Here is a 17,820-nt window from a genome sequence, read left to right on the forward strand (position 1 = left end):
TTATTTGACCGAGAGAGAGATAGCCAGCGAGAGAGGGAACACAAGCAGGGGGAGCGGGAGAGGAAGAAGCAGGCTCATAGCTGAAGAGCCTGATGTGGGGCTCGATCCCATAACGCCGGGATCACGCCCTGAGCCGAAGGCAGGCGCTTAACCGCTGTGCCACCCAGGTGCCCCTGATTAAAACTCTTCAAAATGTAGGAATAGAGGGAGTCTACCTCAATATCATCACAGCCATCTATGAAAAGCCCACAGCGAATATCATTCTCAATGGGGAAAACGTGAGAGCTTTCCCCCTAAGGTCAAGAACACGACAGGGATGCTCATTCTCACCACTGTTTTTCAACATAGTACTAGAAGTCCTAGCCTCAAAAATCAGACAACAAAAAGAAAGAAAAGGCTTTCAAATTGGCAAAGAAGAAGTCAAACTCTCTCTCTTCACAGATGAAATGACACTTTATGTGGAAAACCCAAAGACTCCACCCCAAAATTGCCAGACCTCATAGAGCAATTCAGCAGTGTGGCAGGATACAAAATTGATGCACTAAATCAGTTGCATTTCTATACACTAACAATGTGACTGAAGAAAGAGAAATTAAAGAATCTATCCCATTTGCAATTGCACCAAAACCCATAAGCTACCTAGGAATACACCTAACCAAAGAGGTAAAGGATCTGTCCTCTAAAAACTATAGAACACTTATGAAAGAAATTGAGAAAGACACAATGAGATGGAAAAACATTCCATGCTCATGGATTGGAAGAATAAATATTGTTAAAATATGTATGCTACCCAGAGCAATCTACACTTTCAAAGCAATCCCTATCAAAATACACTTGACATCTTTCACAGAGGTGGAACAAACAATCCTAAAATTTGTATGGAACAAGACAAGATCCCAAATAGCCAGAGGAATGTAGAAAAAGAAAACCAAAGCTGGGGATTCACAATGCCTGACTTCAACTTATATTCCAAAGCTGTGATCTACAAGACAACATGGTACTGGCACAAAAACAGACACATAGATCAATGGAACAGAATAGAAAACCCTGGATGTAAGATCTGGAGGGAGAAAAGATGGTGGAGGAGTAGGGGACCCCTTTTTCAGCTGGTCCCCTGAATCGAGCTGGGTATCCACCAGACCATCCTGAGCACCCATGAAATCAGCCTGAGATGCAGGAAGATACATCTGGATCTCTCCAAATGAACATCTGCAACACAGTGTATTGAGGTACGAAGCGGGAGCTGTGAATCCGCGCACAGATATCGGAAGATAAACGGAAGGGGGAGGGAGCTGCCGTGCTTGGGCATGGGAAAGCAGTAGCCACCTGCACTGGGGAGTGGGCCGGACTCATGGATGGGCACCCATGAGAACGCAGAATGAGACCGTGAGTCTGGGAATGCGTGTGCGACCAAACGGAAAACCGGCGCTCCGGAGCATCCACACCACGGAGCTCAGGAGCACGCGTGGGAACTGGGGGCGGCTGGTGGTGTTAGAAGCACAAAGGACAGAGATGTGTCAGCCCTGGGAGCGAGGGCTGGGAGAGCGGCTGTGGGGCGCACAACCTGGGATGCTGCAGGGTTTTTAGCAGCACCGACAGAAACAGAGTTAAAGTGGCCAAGAGAGCTCAGTGGAGAGTGGACTGCGATCTCTCTGTTCTGAGACAGAGGCTAGGATACGGCCACTGCTGCTCTGACTCTCAGAAGAGCCACAGAAAACCACCAGGGAAAGCTGCCAGAGAACAAAAGCCCGGAAATACCGGTTCACATTGTGCCCATCCCCATCCCCCCTCGCAGGGGACAGGGAGACTCTACCCAAACAGGGTTGCCTGAATATCAGCATGGCAGGCCCCTCCCCCAGAAGGCAGGCTGAAAAATCAAGAAGCCCACATCCCTAAGGTCCCTATAAAACAAGTGCACACTGCCTGGGTCCTGGTCAATAATTTGGGCTCTGGGCATCTCCACAACCTCTCCTCATCAGAATGATGAGAAGGAGAAATGCCCCCCAGCAAAGAAAAGATAGAGTCTGTGGCCTCCACCACAGAACTTATGGATATGGATATAACCAAATTATCAGAAATGGAGTTCAGAGTAACAATGGTCAAGATGATGTGTAGACTTGAAAAAAATATTAACGAAATTTTAATGAGAATATAGAATCTCTAAGGGCAGAAATGAGAGTGAATCTGGCAGAAATTAAAAATGTTATGAATCAAATGCAGTCAAAACTAGATGCTCTGACAGCCAAGGTAAATGAGGCAGAAGAACGAATCAGCAAATTGGAAGATGGGTTGGTAGAAGAGAAAGCTAAAACAGAAACTTGGCTCAAAAAAATCCAATCTCAAGAATGTAGCTTACGGGAGATTACTGACTCAATGAAACGTTCCAATGTCAGAATCATTGGCATCCCCGAGCGGGTGGAGAAAAACAGAGGTCTAGAAGAGATATTTGAACAAATTGTAGCTGAAAACTTCCCTAATCTAGCAAAGGAAACAAGCATTCATGTTCAAGAGGCAGAGAGGACCCCTCCCAAGCTCAAACCTATGCCACGTCATGTCATAGTGCAATTCGTAAATATTAGATCCAAGGATACAGTATTGAAAGTGGCCAGGGCAAAGAAATTTCTCAGGTACCAAGGCAAAAGTATCACAATTACATCAGACCTGTCTACACAGACCTGGAGAGAAAGGGTTGGGGAGGGGGCATTTTTAAAGCCTTTTCAGAGAAAAACATGCAGCCAAGGATCCTTTATCCAGCAAGGCTGTCATTCAGAATTGATGAAGAGATAAAGACCTTCCAGAATCGCCAGTCACTGACCAATTTTGTAACCACGAAACCAGCCCTACAGGAGATATTAAGGGGGGTTCTATAAAAGTAAAACGGCCCCAAGAGTGATACAGAACAGAAATTTACAATCTTTAGAAACAAAGACTTTACAGGCAACATGACATCATTAAAATTATATCTCTTAATAATCACTCTCAATGTGAATGGCCTAAATGCTCCCATAAAACGCCACAGGGTTGCAGATTGGATAAAAAGACATGACCCATCCATTTGCTGTCTACAAGAGACTCATCTTGAACCTAAAGATACATCCAGACTGAAAGTGAAGGGATGGAGAACAATTTTTCATGCCAATGGACATCAGAAGAAAGCTGGAGGAGCAATTCTCATATCAGACAGATTAGATTTTAAACTAAAGACTGTAGTTAGAGATACAGAAGGACACTATATTATTCTTAAAGGATGTATCCAACAAGTGGATATGACAGTTATAAATATCTATGCCACCAACAGGGGAGCAGCAAGATACACAAGCCAACTCTTTTTTTTTTTTAAAGATTTTATTTATTTATTCGACAGAGATAGAGACAGCCAGCGAGAGAGGGAACACAAGCAGGGGGAGTGGGAGAGGAAGAAGCAGGCTCATAGCGGAGGAGCCTGATGTGGGGCTCGATCCCAGAACGCCGGGATCACGCCCTGAGCCGAAGGCAGACGCTTAACCGCTGTGCCACCCAGGCGCCCCGACACAAGCCAACTCTTAACCAGAATAAAGAGACATACAGATAAAAATACGTTAATAGTAGGGAATGTCAACACTCCACTATCAGCAATAGACAGATCACCTAAGCAGAAAATCAACAAAGAAACAAGAGCTTTGACTGACAGACCAGATGGACCTTATAGATATATGTAGAACACTACACCCCAGAACAACAGAATACTCATTCTTTTCTAATGCACATGGAACGTTCTCCAGAATAGACCATATACTGGGTCACAAAACAGGTCTCAACCAATACCAAAAGACTGAGATTATTCCCTGCATATTCTCAGACCACAATGCTTTAAAATTGGAACACAATCACAAAGAAAAATTTGGAAGAAACTCAAACACTTGGAAACTAAGAACCATCCTGCTCAAGAATGATTGGATAAACCAGGGGATTAAAAATCAATTTAAACAATTTATGGAGACCAATGAGAATGAAAACACACCAGTCCAAAACCTATGGGACACTGCAAAGGCAGTCCCAAGGGGAAAATGCATAGCCATCCAAGTCTCACTCAAAAGAATAAAAAAATCTAAAATGCAGTTTTTATATTCTCACCTCAAGAAGCTGGAGCTGGAACAGAAGAACAGGGCTAACCCACACACGAGAAAGCAGTTGATCAAGATTAGAGCAGACATCAATGAATTAGAAACCAGGAGCACAGTAGAGCAGATCAACAGAACTAGAAGCTGGTTCTTTGAAAGAATAAATAAAATCGATAAGCCACTGGCAAGACTTATTCAAAAGAATAGATAAAGGACCCAAATTAACAAAATTATAAATGAAAAGGGAGAGGTCACAAACAACACAAATGAAATAGGAAGGATCATTAGAAACTTTTATCAACAGCTTTATGCCAATAAATTAGCAACCTAGAAGAAATGGATGCCTTCCTGGAAACCTATAAACTACCAAGACTGAAACAGGAAGAAATTGATTTTTTTAAACAGACTGATTAACTATGAAGACATTGAAGCAGTTATCAAAAACCTCTCAAAAAATGAAAGTCCAGGGCCTGACGGATTCCCCGGGGAATTCTACCAAACATTCAAAGAAGAAATAATGCCTATTCTCCTGAAACTGTTTCAAAAAATAGAAACAGAAGGAAAACTACCAAACTCATTCTACGAAGCCAGTATTACCTTGATCCCCAAACCAGGCAAAGACCCCATCAAAAAGGAGAATTACAGACCGATATCCCTGATGAATATGGACACCAAAATTCTCAACAAGATCCTAGCTAATAGGATCCAACAGTACATTAAAAGGATTATCCATCATGACCAAGTGGGATTCATCCCTGGGACGCAAGGGTGGTTCAACATTCACAAATTTATCAGTGTGATAGATCATATCAACAAGAAAAGAGTAAAGAACCATATGAACCTCTCAATAGATGCAGAAAAAGCATTTGACAAAATACAGCATCCTTTCCTGATTAAAACACTTCATAGTGTAGGGATAGAGGGTACATTCCTCAATTTCATAAAAACCATCTATGAAAAGCCTATGGCAAATATTATTCTCAATGGGGAAAAGCTGGAAGCCTTTCCCTTAAGATCAGGAACACGACAAGGATGCCCACTCTCGCCATTATTATTCAACATAGTATAGAAGTCCTTGCAACAGCAGTCAGACAACAAAAAGGGATAAAAGGTATCCAAATCGGCAAAGAAGAAGTCAAACTGTCTCTCTTCGCAGATGACATGATACTCTATATGGAAAACCCAAAAGAATCCACCCCCAAACTACTAGAAATTATAGAGCAATTCAGTAATGTGGTGGGATACAAAATCAATGCTCAGAAATCAGTTGCATTTCTATACATGAACAATGAGACTGAAGAAAGAGAAAATAGGGTATCCATCTCATTTACAATAGCACCAAAAATCATACGTTATCTCGGAATTAACTTAACCAAAGACGTAAAGGATCTATATTCTAGAAACTACAAATCACTCTTTTTTTTTTCTCAGCTTTATTGAGATATAATTGACATGTAACGTGGTGTAAGTCTTAGATGTACAAGGTGTTGATCTGATACACTGATAGACTGCAAAATGATGACCACCCTAGTGTTGGGTAACACCTGCATCCCATCCTATAATCACCATTTCTTTTTTGTGGCAGGAACATTTAAGATCTACTTTCTTAGCCACTTTCAAGTCCATTATACGGTATTATTAACTGTAATCACTATGCTGCACGCTGGATCCCCACAACCTATTTATCTTCTGACTGGTGCAGGGGTAGGAACCGTATCTTGAGGAGCGGAGAGCCCATTTGCAGGCATGTGAAGGTCAGGCTGGATCAGCTCCACAGTGAGTACACTGTCACAGCATTTTCCTTTGGGTCCTGAGAGGTGCCTCTGTGTCCAGAGAACAGCAGCTTGTGGTTGTATATACGAGTCCATGCAAGTTATGAGTGTAATCTTGCTTCTCTCCCTGCAAAGGTAAGCCATCATTTTAATTATTATTTATTATCATTATTGTTGCTGGTTTTTTTATACTATTATTACAGTTATTATTATGAAGAAATGGCAGTTCAGAGACCTCAGAGTCGGACTAAATAAATACAAATCACTCTTGAAAGACATTGAAGAAGACACAAAAAGATGGAAAAATATTCCATGCTCATGGATCGGAATAATTAACATAGTTAAAATGTCTATGCTACCCAGAGCAATCTACACTTTCAATGCCATCCTGATCAAAATACCAATGACATTTTTCAAAGAACTGGAACAAACAGCCCTTAAATTTGTGTGGAACCAGAAAAGGCCCTAAATCGCCAAGGAACTGTTGAAAAGGAAAAACAAAGCTGGGGGCATCACATTGCCAGTTTCAAGCTGTACTACAAAGCTGTGATCACAAAGACAGCATGGTACTGGCACAGAAACAGACACATAGACCAATGGAACAGAAGAGAGAACCCAGAAATGGACCCTCGGCTCTTTGGGCAACTAATCTTTGATAAAGCAGGAAAAAACACCCAGTGGAAAAAAGACAGTCTCTTCAATAAATGATGCTGAGAAAATTGGACAGCTATATGCAAAAGAATGAAACTTGACCACTCTCTCACACCATACACAAAGATAAACTCCAAATGGATGAAAGACCTCGATGTGAGACAGGAATCCATCAAAATCCTAGAGGAGAACATAGGCAGCAACTCTTTGACATCGGCCACAGCAACTTTTTTCATGATACATCTCCAAAGGCAAGAGAAACAAAAGAAAAAATGAACTTGTGGGACTTCATCAAGATAAAAACTTCTGTACAGTCAAGGAAACAGTCAAAAAAACTAAGAGGCAGCCCACAGAATGGGAGAAGATATTTGCAAATGACACTACAGATAAAAGACTATCCAGGGGAGCCTGGGTAGCGCAGTCGTTAAGCGTCTGCCCTCGGCTCAGGGCGTGATCCCGGCGTTCTGGGATCGAGCCCCACATCAGGCTTCTCCGCTAGGAGACTGCTTCTTCCTCTCCCGCTCCCCTGCTGTGTTCCCTCTCTCACTGGCTGTCTCTCTCTCATATAAATAAATAAAATCTTAAAAAAAAAAAAGACTAGTATCCAAGATCTACAAAGAACTTCTCAAACTCAATACACAAGAAACAAATAGTCAAATCCAAAAACGGGCAGAAGATATGAACAGACACTTTTCCAATGAAGACATAGAAATGGTTAACAGACACATGAAAAAATGTTCAAATTCATTAGCCATCAGGGAAATTCACATCAAAACCACATTGAGATACCACCTTACGCCAGTTAGAATGGCAAACTATGCCCTTCAACAGATGACTGGATTAAGAAAATGTGGTCCATATATACAATGGAATATTACTCAGCTATCAGAAAGAACGATTTCTCAACATTTGCTGCAACATGGGTGGCACTGGAGGATATAATGCTAAGTGAAATAAGTCAAGCAGAGAAAGACAATTATATGGTTTCTATCATCTATGGAACAAAAGTAGGAAGATCGGTAGGAGAAGAAAGGGATAAAGAAAGGGGGTAATCAGAAAGGGGAATGAAGCATGAGAGACTATGGACTCTGGGAAACAAACTGAGGGTTTCAGAGGGGGAGAGGGTGGGGGAGGAGTGAGGTAGCCTGGTGATGGGTATTAAGGAGGGCACGTATTGCATGGAGCACTGGGTGTTATAAGCAAGCTATATATCATGGAACACTACATCAAAAACTAATGATATACTGTATGGTGAATAACATAACATAAAATAAAATTTTAAAAAAAGAAATAAGTAAAATAAAGACTTCTTATGCTTCCGTTCTATATTAATACTACTTTGGCTGGTTTTTCAGGGTGGATACATTTCGACTACGTGAAGACAGCAGCAACAAAGAAAATATTGGCATAAATAACACAGGTCAATCTTTGTTCACGTGGAAGAGTCAGGTATTAGGGATCCAGAACAAGTTTGGGGACAACACAAAACCATGGAAGATCCAGGTGCCTTCACCTTTTTGCTCCATCACCCTTGACATGAAGTTTCCATTTCCAAGATCATCACCTCATGACCTACAAGGTCTAAGCAAGATATTAAATATGCCCCTCACTCGAGAATGACATTCAGACAGGTTAAACGTTAAATCGAAGTAAGAAAATTCCAGCCACAGCCAAACTAGAGGAAAATGGAATATGATATTGCTCAAAACTGGAGGAGGAAAGACTCTGTGACCTTAATAATAAAAATGGCAGTATGGTGCAGCATTTTAAAAAGTATTAATCGAGTTATTGTTTTTCTTTTTCTGCAAGTCCTTGTTTTTCCAACAAGCACTTTGACCACGAAATAAGGACATGAAGCTGAGGTTTATTTCCCCAGGGAAAAGGGATCACAAAATAAACCAGTGAGGACAGAGTCATGGCCATGGATCTGAGGGCCACAATAGTTTTGAAAGCCATTATTGCTTGCTGAGAGAGAAAGCCGGTGTGAAGGAAGACACTGGAGGAGTGGGTTAGGAAGAAACTGAAACACCCAGATAGGTTAGGAAATCCCAACGCAGAAGCGGGTACACCAGTTAAACAGGGTGTTTGAATATGATTTTTGTTTTTTATTGTTGCTGTACCAAGTCACCATGAATTTAGGAGCTTAAACCACACATATTATCATCTCACAGTTCCCTAGGTCTGAAGTCCCACACGGGTCTCATGCCTTCCAATGAAGGTGTCAGCAGGGCTGTGCTCCTTTTAGTGTTTCCTCTCTAGAGGGAAGGATCCATGTGTGTGTTCCTTCCGATTGTTGGCAGAATTCAGTTCCTCCAAGACCTAAGACTGAGGTCTCCGTTTCCTTGCCGGCTGTCAGCTGAGGGCCGTTTTCAGCTTCTAGAGGCCACTCACATGCTTTGGCGTGGGCTCCATTCCTCCATCCTCAGAGCCAGCAAGCGCCAGGTGGGTCCTCATGCTTCAGCTCTTAGCTTCTTCTGCTGCTCTTTAACCCACTGCAGCCAGGAGACATTCCCTACTTAAGGACTCTTGGTTACACTGGTCCCACCTGGCTCCCCATCTCAAGGTCCCTACCCTTCATCACATCTGCAAAGCCCCTTTAGCACCTCAGGTCAGGAAGTCACAGGTGCCAGGGCCTGAGACATGGGCATGGTTATCCTCTTTACCTCTGCTTACACTTAAAACCTGTTGTGAGAGAGGAGTGCCTGGGTGGTTCGGTTGGTTAAGTGACTGCCTTCGGCTCAGGCCATGATCCTGGAGTCCCAGGATCCATCCTGCACCGGGCTCCCTGCTCAGCAGGGAGTCTGCTTCTCCCTCTGACCTTCCCCCTCTCATGCACGTGCTTTCTCTCTCTCTCTCACTTTTTCTCTCTCAAATAAATAAATAAAATCTTAAAAGAAATGTTGTGAGAGGGGGGTGGGGGATTGAGATAGACCGGTGATGGGTAGTAAGGAGGGCACGTATTGCATGGTGCACTGGGTGTTATACGCAACTAATGAAGCATCGAACTTTACATCGGAATCCGGGGATGTCTGTATGGTGACTAACACAATATAATAAAAAATCATTTAAAAAAAAAGAAATGTTGTGAGAGAAAAAAACCACATTAATACACAAGGTCAAAGAGAACAGGAGAGGAAACAGTAAATAAGCATTTTCAAGACACTCAAAGCTAGAAAGGAATGGCTAACTAGTAAGTATCTTACTTCACTAGAAAAGAGAAAACCAAACTGCCTGGAGGATATGTCCCGATTCATGCCAGTCTGTGGGGCGGGCTGGATGAGGACTGCAAAGCCAGCTCATGTAACCAAAGAACCACACAAAGCCTGAGAAGTGAGCCATCAGGTGTCTGAAGGTGGGGAGGTGGATGTGGTTGAAAAGACGTTGTTACGAAAGCCTGTTTAAGAAACAGTCAAAACTGGGGCGCCTGGGTGGTGCAGTTGTTAAGCGTCTGCCTTCGGCTCGGGGCGTGATCCCGGCGTTATGGGATCGAGCCCCACATCAGGCTCCTGTGCTAGGAGCCTGCTTCTTCCTCTCCCACTCCCCCTGCTTGTGTTCCCTCTCTCGCTGGCTGTCTCTATCAAATAAATAAATAAAATCTTTAAAAAAACAAAAAAGAAAAGAAAAAAAGAAACAGTCAAAACTTGCTTTTATTCATTGTCTTTATTTTCTGTATGTAAATTCAGCAGTCTTTCGCCATTCTCAAATCTCTTGAAACTCTTCTGCACTCTCTGGAATTCGATGTCTTCACAGAAGTACCTCAAGGCCCTCTGCCTTCTTCCTGAGATATTTGAAGATATCCAACAGGATTTGCTGTATCAACCCAGTGCTTGACTTCCTCCCACAGTGATCATGGTTATCATTGTACGTACGTATTTCTCCAGCATTCAGAAATACTAGGCCATGCCCTGGTGACTCACTACAGCTTTCTAGGGCCTACAGAACTTTCATAGTTTATTTTCTTGTGCACAGAAGAATCATGAAAACATTTTATGTAGTCGGACTTGGGTGTGTTCACTGTTCAAATGCTAAACACTTAGCAATTTTACTTCTAATATTGTGGGCTTGTTCAGACCCCTTGGCTCATGCCAACCAAATTCATAAGGTTTCAATTTTGTAGAAGATGTTTTCACTTAGTAATGTGGGGATGATGATATTGATAACGCACCATATGCGTAAACAATGTGAGTACAGAACAAACTGAAGTGTGAGGCAGGGACTATACATCCTCTTGCCTGCGTTCACAGACAGCTTAAACACTTTTGAATGCACAGTTCCTTAGAGTAAGTTTTTTAATTCTGGATAGATATGATGCAGGTAAAGTCAAACTGTTACTTTTAATCTCTCCAATGGGTCCACACGTGGATTTTTTTTTTCTCAGACAGTGTGATGGAACTTCTCTGTTACACGCCTAGACTTCCACAAAGCTCTGTCTTCTGTGGGTAATTGTCTAAATGAGTGTTCTCCAGTGGCCCCTGGACTGTGGCTGAGGGGGTTAGAGTCAGTTCTCAGGCCACCTCAGGGTCCTATGCCAATGGCTTCTCCTGGGTCGCTTGGCATACAGTGCTGCATCCACAGATTCCACCAAGGTACTTTTGTTGTGGGTGGATGCCAAATTCTGTGTGTGTGGTAGTGAGGGAATTCAGGCAGGGGAGTCTTATTCAGGCATCTTGCTGATGTCACTCCCAAAAAGTTCCTTAAAAGGATTTAATATTATAAAATAAATGGGGCCTCTATAAAAATTGTAAATTGTGTGCTTTAAAAATGAAATGTGCTGGTATCATTTAGGAGCTAATTCCAGTGAAACACAGAAAATGTTGGGGGAAATTCAGGCTTAGAAAAAGTTGTTCCAGTTCAAATTTTGTAATCGGTTTTTAAAAGTCTCTGGTGATTTTTAAATTTTAATTTCCTTACATTACTGATGTTCTTAAATGGCTTTTAAAAGATATGAAAATATGTAAATAATAAATATGTATGATTTTTTGTTGGAAAGTCAGTTCTAAAGCTGTCTTTCTATGAAAACAAATGATACTGCTATCTCTCTAGGTAATGGATAACTGATCATATCTTACTCGTTTCCTTTGTAATTCTGTGTTTTTCAAATTTCTAAAATAAGAAATGATAAGTTATGAAGAATTCATTACTGCAATGAGAGGAGTAGAAACCATAAGAGAAGAGAAGAATCTCAGGAGATGCCAGTAGCCATCCAAGAAGTGGTGCCTGGAGGAGAAGAGGTAGAACCAGATGGGCAGTGAGAGACCAGTCATGTGTTCTCCCAACCCCACACCCCAAAGCCCTTCTCTACCCTGTGCCTGACCTAGTAAAATCCTGGGTCTCCTGCCGGGCTCACACTCAGACATCCAGAGTAAACATCATGAAGTGGTTCGTTCTCCAGCTGCTGACGCTCTACTGCCTGGTGATCACGACAGTGACAGGAGGTATGGGAAGAAAACGCGTGCCTGTAACTAAGCAACCAGATTTCAGTAGGTATTCTAGTTGAGCTTTAAAATGAAGAGGGGGTAGAAAACAAAAGGAACTAGGGACTGGCATATGTGAAAGCATTGGTTCCTTTTTTAAGCCAGGATACCTGAGGAAAGCTGAATGTGCTGTTCTCAAGTTTGACAGTCTCCTGATGATACGAGAAACAATGTTTTTATGTATGTTGTGGGGACTGTGGTGGCTACATGGTGTTTTTGTTGAGGAGGACCCATAGCAGTGGAAAGCTCCACAGGGTTCAAAGCCTGCATGGACCTTGCCTAGCTTGACCCACCAGGAGCTCCTCTCCTCCAGTTAGAGGCTCCAAGGGAGAGCACCAAATTGGGAAAGGGGTACTTATTATTTCTTGAAATGTGCCCTTTGTTTACGGAATTGAGTATTTTAGAATATTGGGCATGGCAAGGAGAAATAAAATGGGTGCTTGACCAAGAGAAGTTTGGAATCACTAGGGTAAAAGAATTAAAATCAGCAGAATTGAGGGGAGAATAGTGGGTCCATAACTGGTGGCAAAGGTTTCTGGGGAACAGCTAGGTTTGGAAGGCTGTCTCAGACAGACAGGGGAAAGTACAAGACAGTTCCTCCTGTTGTTTGGGACTCTGTTCTTCCCACTCTGTAAAATGAGAGCAGGAGACCAGAGGATCTCTTAGGCCTCTTTGTTCTGAGAACTGGGTTTCAGGACTCAGGTCCTGTGATGTTTAATTCCATGGAGGTGACTTCATGGTTGCTGGATTTGCTAGGGAGTGGGAGCTGGATTTTGACTCTAGGGATGGAAGAGACCACCCAGATCCCTAAGCAGGCAGAAGAAGAGAAACCAATGGAGTGCATGCTGGGGCCTTAGAGGGGCTGATAATAGTGAGAAAAACTCTTCTTCTTCTTGGAGTCACTGCTCATTTGTTCCTTCTCAGTTTCAGTATACACGAAACCTAGATACTGCGCAAGGAATCCTGCCTTCAAAGAGTGCCGCAGAAAGTGCAAATATTCCTGGGATTGTGATACTGGCTATGAATGCTGCTTTTCTGTCTGTGGAAAAATCTGCTTGTTTATCAGACAAGGTGGTAGGACCTAAGGATCACTCTTCTCTTGCCATGCGGTTCTCAAAGTCTATGGAACCTCTAAATGTGAGGGAGCAGAAAGAAGGAGACTATGCCTTCCCAGTCCTGGTACCCATTCCAACCTGGGACACCCACCTCTTCCTCCAGCCCAAGCCCCCATTGTCCACTTGCAGGCCTGCCTGATTTATCCAAAGCTCAGGAGATCTGACATTTATGTCTCTTTGCTCACTGGGCTTAAAACACCCTGAGAGAAGCCTTGTATAGGCATCTCCTAAACCACAGAAAATATCTCTGCCCCCAGGGTTTGGGTGGATCTGTTACTCTCAAAGAAATGTGTTTCAGCAGACTGTGTGGCCACTGAATACCTACGCCTTCTTTCTTCCAGAGACCACCACTAAGAACAATAACCCCATCATCAAGAAAGAAACTATTTTCTATCCCACAACCACCACTGAGAGTTGGATGATAAACTTCAAATAATTCCACCTGATGTCCTCTGGTACCATCGTCTTGTCCCAGCTGGGAAGCCAGGGGAGGGAGGAAGGGGGGGGGTCCCAGGGCAATGTCCCTCCTCCTTGCCAACCCTCTTCCCAGATCCATTACATTATCAGCCTCATTTTCCTGAAGAATAAACTATGGCAGTAACCCAGAACCTCTGTCTCTTCTTCTATAGTTCCGGTACCATTCACTCCCTCCACCTTTTACCTAAGCCCCCAACCCCTGCTTCCCAGTGGATTTCCCTGCCTTCTCACCATTTAGAAGATCGAACCCTTTGGCCAAGACTCCTGGGCTCTCTTTTTCATTGACTACCATCTCTGGGGGAAACTGTTTATGTGTGGGATGATCTTATGGCTAAAGAAAACACTGTCCCTCTGGGTTCCCCCGATCTTCTTGGTACAACCTTTTTTCCTTATTTGAAGCCTGTGATTCTAGTAGATTCCCACAAGTGGCTTCCCTATAACTAATCCAGGGAAGTACAATCTTCCTTACAGGTGACAGTACCCATGATCTAGAATTGAAAGGAAATGCCATTGGCCTCTCCAATCTCTCCTCTCAGACATTGCCTTATTTGTTAGCATTTTACTCAATCACTTGGAATTTATAGGAATATTTTCAAATGTAAATATTCCTAGAAAGAATAGGCAAACTTTGGAGGGTTATAGAGAGCCTACATTGTGCTCAGGCTTGTGGCAAGGACCACTCCTCGTGAGTGGAGGTGTGACCATCTGTTGGCATATAGCCCAAGGAAGGGTTAAATCTTATGATCCAAACAAGCAGAAACCAGGATGGGGCATGGCAAGAAGGGATGAATGGGATATATAGTCAGTGCCTTAAGGTATAAACAGAGGGGTCATCATACCTGTCGCCGTGGTATCAGGTTTCCTGGAAGAAGAGATACTTGGTTCCACCTTGAGGGATAGTGATAGGGAGGAATTGGGGTAGCTCAGAATGAAAGCTGGTTTTCCTCCATGGCAGAATTAAATACAGACTGAGGGGAGAAGAAAGGGAACTTGAAGGAAAGGTTGATACCCTATCCTCCTCCTGCTCCCAACACCAACAGAGGAAGTTGTGGACAAGGTTGAATCACGAATTTGGTATTAAGCTCCATGACTCAACCATATTGTAAATTGTCAACTTTTCCTTTTTGGTCTCCATTGTTACACCCATAAAAACTGCAGAGCAGAAGTCTCTTTTGCTAAAATTAACAAAGGAAAACAAACAGGCACAGACAGGTGGCTGATCCTACTCAAGTCCACTCAGCAGGTTGATGAGAAATAGATATGTAGACCTCATTCTCTAAATGTCTCTTTACCCGAGTTTCCTGAAATACATAAAATAGGGGGTCTAGTGCTGATAGGGTTGGGGAGGTATGTTGTGCAGAATGAGTGATAGCTGAGTTGGCAAAAGAGGACAGGTCCATAGTGTTCTCCTGGACTAGCAGGGAGTGATTGCCTTAGGACAAAACCAATGAACTGTTTCCTGATAAGCAATTAACATAAAGAAGCAGTTGAGAAAAACTCTGGAGCTACCAGGCAGATAGGACACTCTTAACCAGTAGGTGCATTGAGTAACACAGTGAGCCTTTGCACTTGGGTGTCTCACTTCAAAGCCCAGAGTTAACCCACTCTAGAAGCAGAATTGGGAGGTGACTGGTATCCAAATGTGGGGCTGGGAGACCCCAAGGGGTCTCATTTTGCTTTCTTGGAAGGATTAGTCCCAAGTAAACTGGCCTGCCATTGCCAGAAGCATAATTGACAAGCAGAAAATTTTAACATACTTCTCAGTAACTGAACGACTAAGAAGACAAAACAAAATGCAACAAACTCAGTAAGGATCTAGAAGATTTGAACAATACAAATAAAAAGTGACTAACTTGTATCAGAAAGAATTCAGAATTACTGTGGAATATACATTCTTTACAAGAGCAAATGGAACATTTTTAAATGTCTCAATATATGTCAAGAAGTTGAAATCAACTAATGAATCATTGAACATTATATCAAAAATTAATGATGTGGGGCGCCTGGGTGGCGCAGTTGTTAAGTGTCTGCCTTCGGCTCAGGGCATGATCCCAGCGTTCTGGGATCAAGCCCCACATCAGGCTCCTCCGCTGGGAGCCTGCTTCTTCCTCTCCCACTCCCCCTGCTTGTGTTTCCTTTCTCGCTGGCTGTCTCTGTCTGTCAAATAAATAAATAAAATCTAAAAAATAAAAATAAAAATAAAAAATTAATGATGTACTATATCTTAGCTAAATGAATTTAAATAAAATAAATAAATAAATAAATAAAATTGAATAAATAAGTAAATAAAAATACTATATGATCCAGAAAAAAAATTGAAATCAAATGGACAAGAGCAGAATTAAATTAGAAATAAATAAAGTAAAATGGATAGAAGAATTTTCATTATGAGTAAAAATTAAGGAAAGCAATTCTGAGGAATCGTGGGTCAAAATGAAATCATGAGAGGAAATAGAAAATATTTTGAACTGAAAAATGAATATGACATCTCAAAACATATGTATATAGAGTGATATCCAGCAAGCGGCAACAATGAGACCCCAGCCTCTGTCCCCCCACAAAGATCAATAATTATACAGCTCTCCATGAATAAAAACAGTTCTGGAAGAGCTCTGGAGTCCATGTAAGAAACTTCAACAACACAGGGGAACAAGCACCTGAAATTAATTGCATAGGAAGAGATGGAAGTATAGCTACATTTGCCTGCATCACCCCATCCCCAGGCCAGCAACACTCCATGCCAAGGAGAAATGTTCAGTTAGAGTTCCCTTCCCAAGGGAAGGGAGAGCAGGAGGAGCCACTGGCCCCCCAGCCTTTTGGGATACCACACAAAAGTTTGGTTTTGGTTTCACCCCACACAGACCAGGAAAGCTGAGACATAGAGACAGCTAGGAACAAGGACGAAAAGCAGTAGCAGCCATGCAGTGGCCGTCATTGTGGCAAACGGTGACCTGTCCTACAAACAAACCCAGCAGATTTGCCACTAAAGAAACCAATGGCCAGCATGGCAGCCACAGAACCCTGTGGATTTCACTGGTTTTTGCCACATGAGTATTTGCATTCACTGTCACCGGCCACCTGAGTCTCTCCCTACTTCTTACCCTCTGCCCACCTGGAGCCCAGGAAGTGCACCAGTAGCCAACCCACGCCTCTCCAGCTGTGCATTGTAAGATGGCCGTCTAGACCCCCATGACTGACCCCCACTGGAGTGAAGTATGCATGCTTGGCACTGGCCCCTCTCCCTGTGACAGGCCTCCACTAAAGTCCACATGCTCCAGAGAAACCGCAAAGCCACAGAAAGGCATGCTGACCCTCAGGGCTGCTGCAACTGCTTGTGGTCCTGGATCAGGCCCTGTCTTCAGTCACTGGCCTCTACCATGGCAGCCATCTACAGACAGTCTCTCCTGCTGTGCAGCTGCACACCCCTGGTCCCACCCCCACCACAGATCTTCCCTGCCAGGTGCTAGGACTTGATGTGCAGCATTTGACTCTAGTTAATAATAATGTACTGAGTATTTGGAAGTTGCTGAGAGAGCAAATCTTTTTTTTTCTTTTATTATGTTATGTTATGAGAGAGCAATCTTAAGTGATCATCACAAGCTTCTTGAGTCTATAGGCTTATGTCTTCCAACATATTTAGAAATTTTCAGTCATTATTTCCTCAAACACTTTTTCAGCATTGTACTCTTCTTCCCTCCTTCCAGGCCTGTGGCATAAATGTCAGAACATTGGTTATTGTCCCATAGGCTCTGTATATGTTTTTTTAGTATGTATTTTTCTTTGTTGTTCAAATTGTATAATTTCCATGGATCAGTCTTCAAGGTTGTTGCTCCTATCTCTGTCATGTGGATTCTGATATTAAGCCCATTTAATGAGTACTTAATCTCAGTTATTATGTTCATTTCAAATTTCCATTTCCTTCTCCTTTATGCCTTTGATTTCATTGCCGAGACTTTCTATTTTTCCATCAGTTTCAAGGGTGTTCTTGATTACTTGCTTCAGAATTTTTATAGTAGCTGCTTTAACATCTTTGTCAGATAATTCCGTTTATTTCCTCTTGAAACTGGAATCCGTTGGTAGCCTTTTGCCATAGGAGTTGATGCTTTCCTTTTCCTTCATATGTTCCATAATTTTGGATTCTATCCTGGACATTTTGAATGTAATAAGACTCTGAGTCTTGCATACACCCAATGGAGAAGGTTGACACTGTGTTTTGAAAAGTAATTGAAAT

This window comes from Ursus americanus, chromosome 22 (genome assembly GCF_024610735.1).
Source record: "Ursus americanus isolate L20-20 chromosome 22, mUrsAme1.1.p, whole genome shotgun sequence".
Classification (NCBI taxonomy): domain Eukaryota; kingdom Metazoa; phylum Chordata; class Mammalia; order Carnivora; family Ursidae; genus Ursus; species Ursus americanus.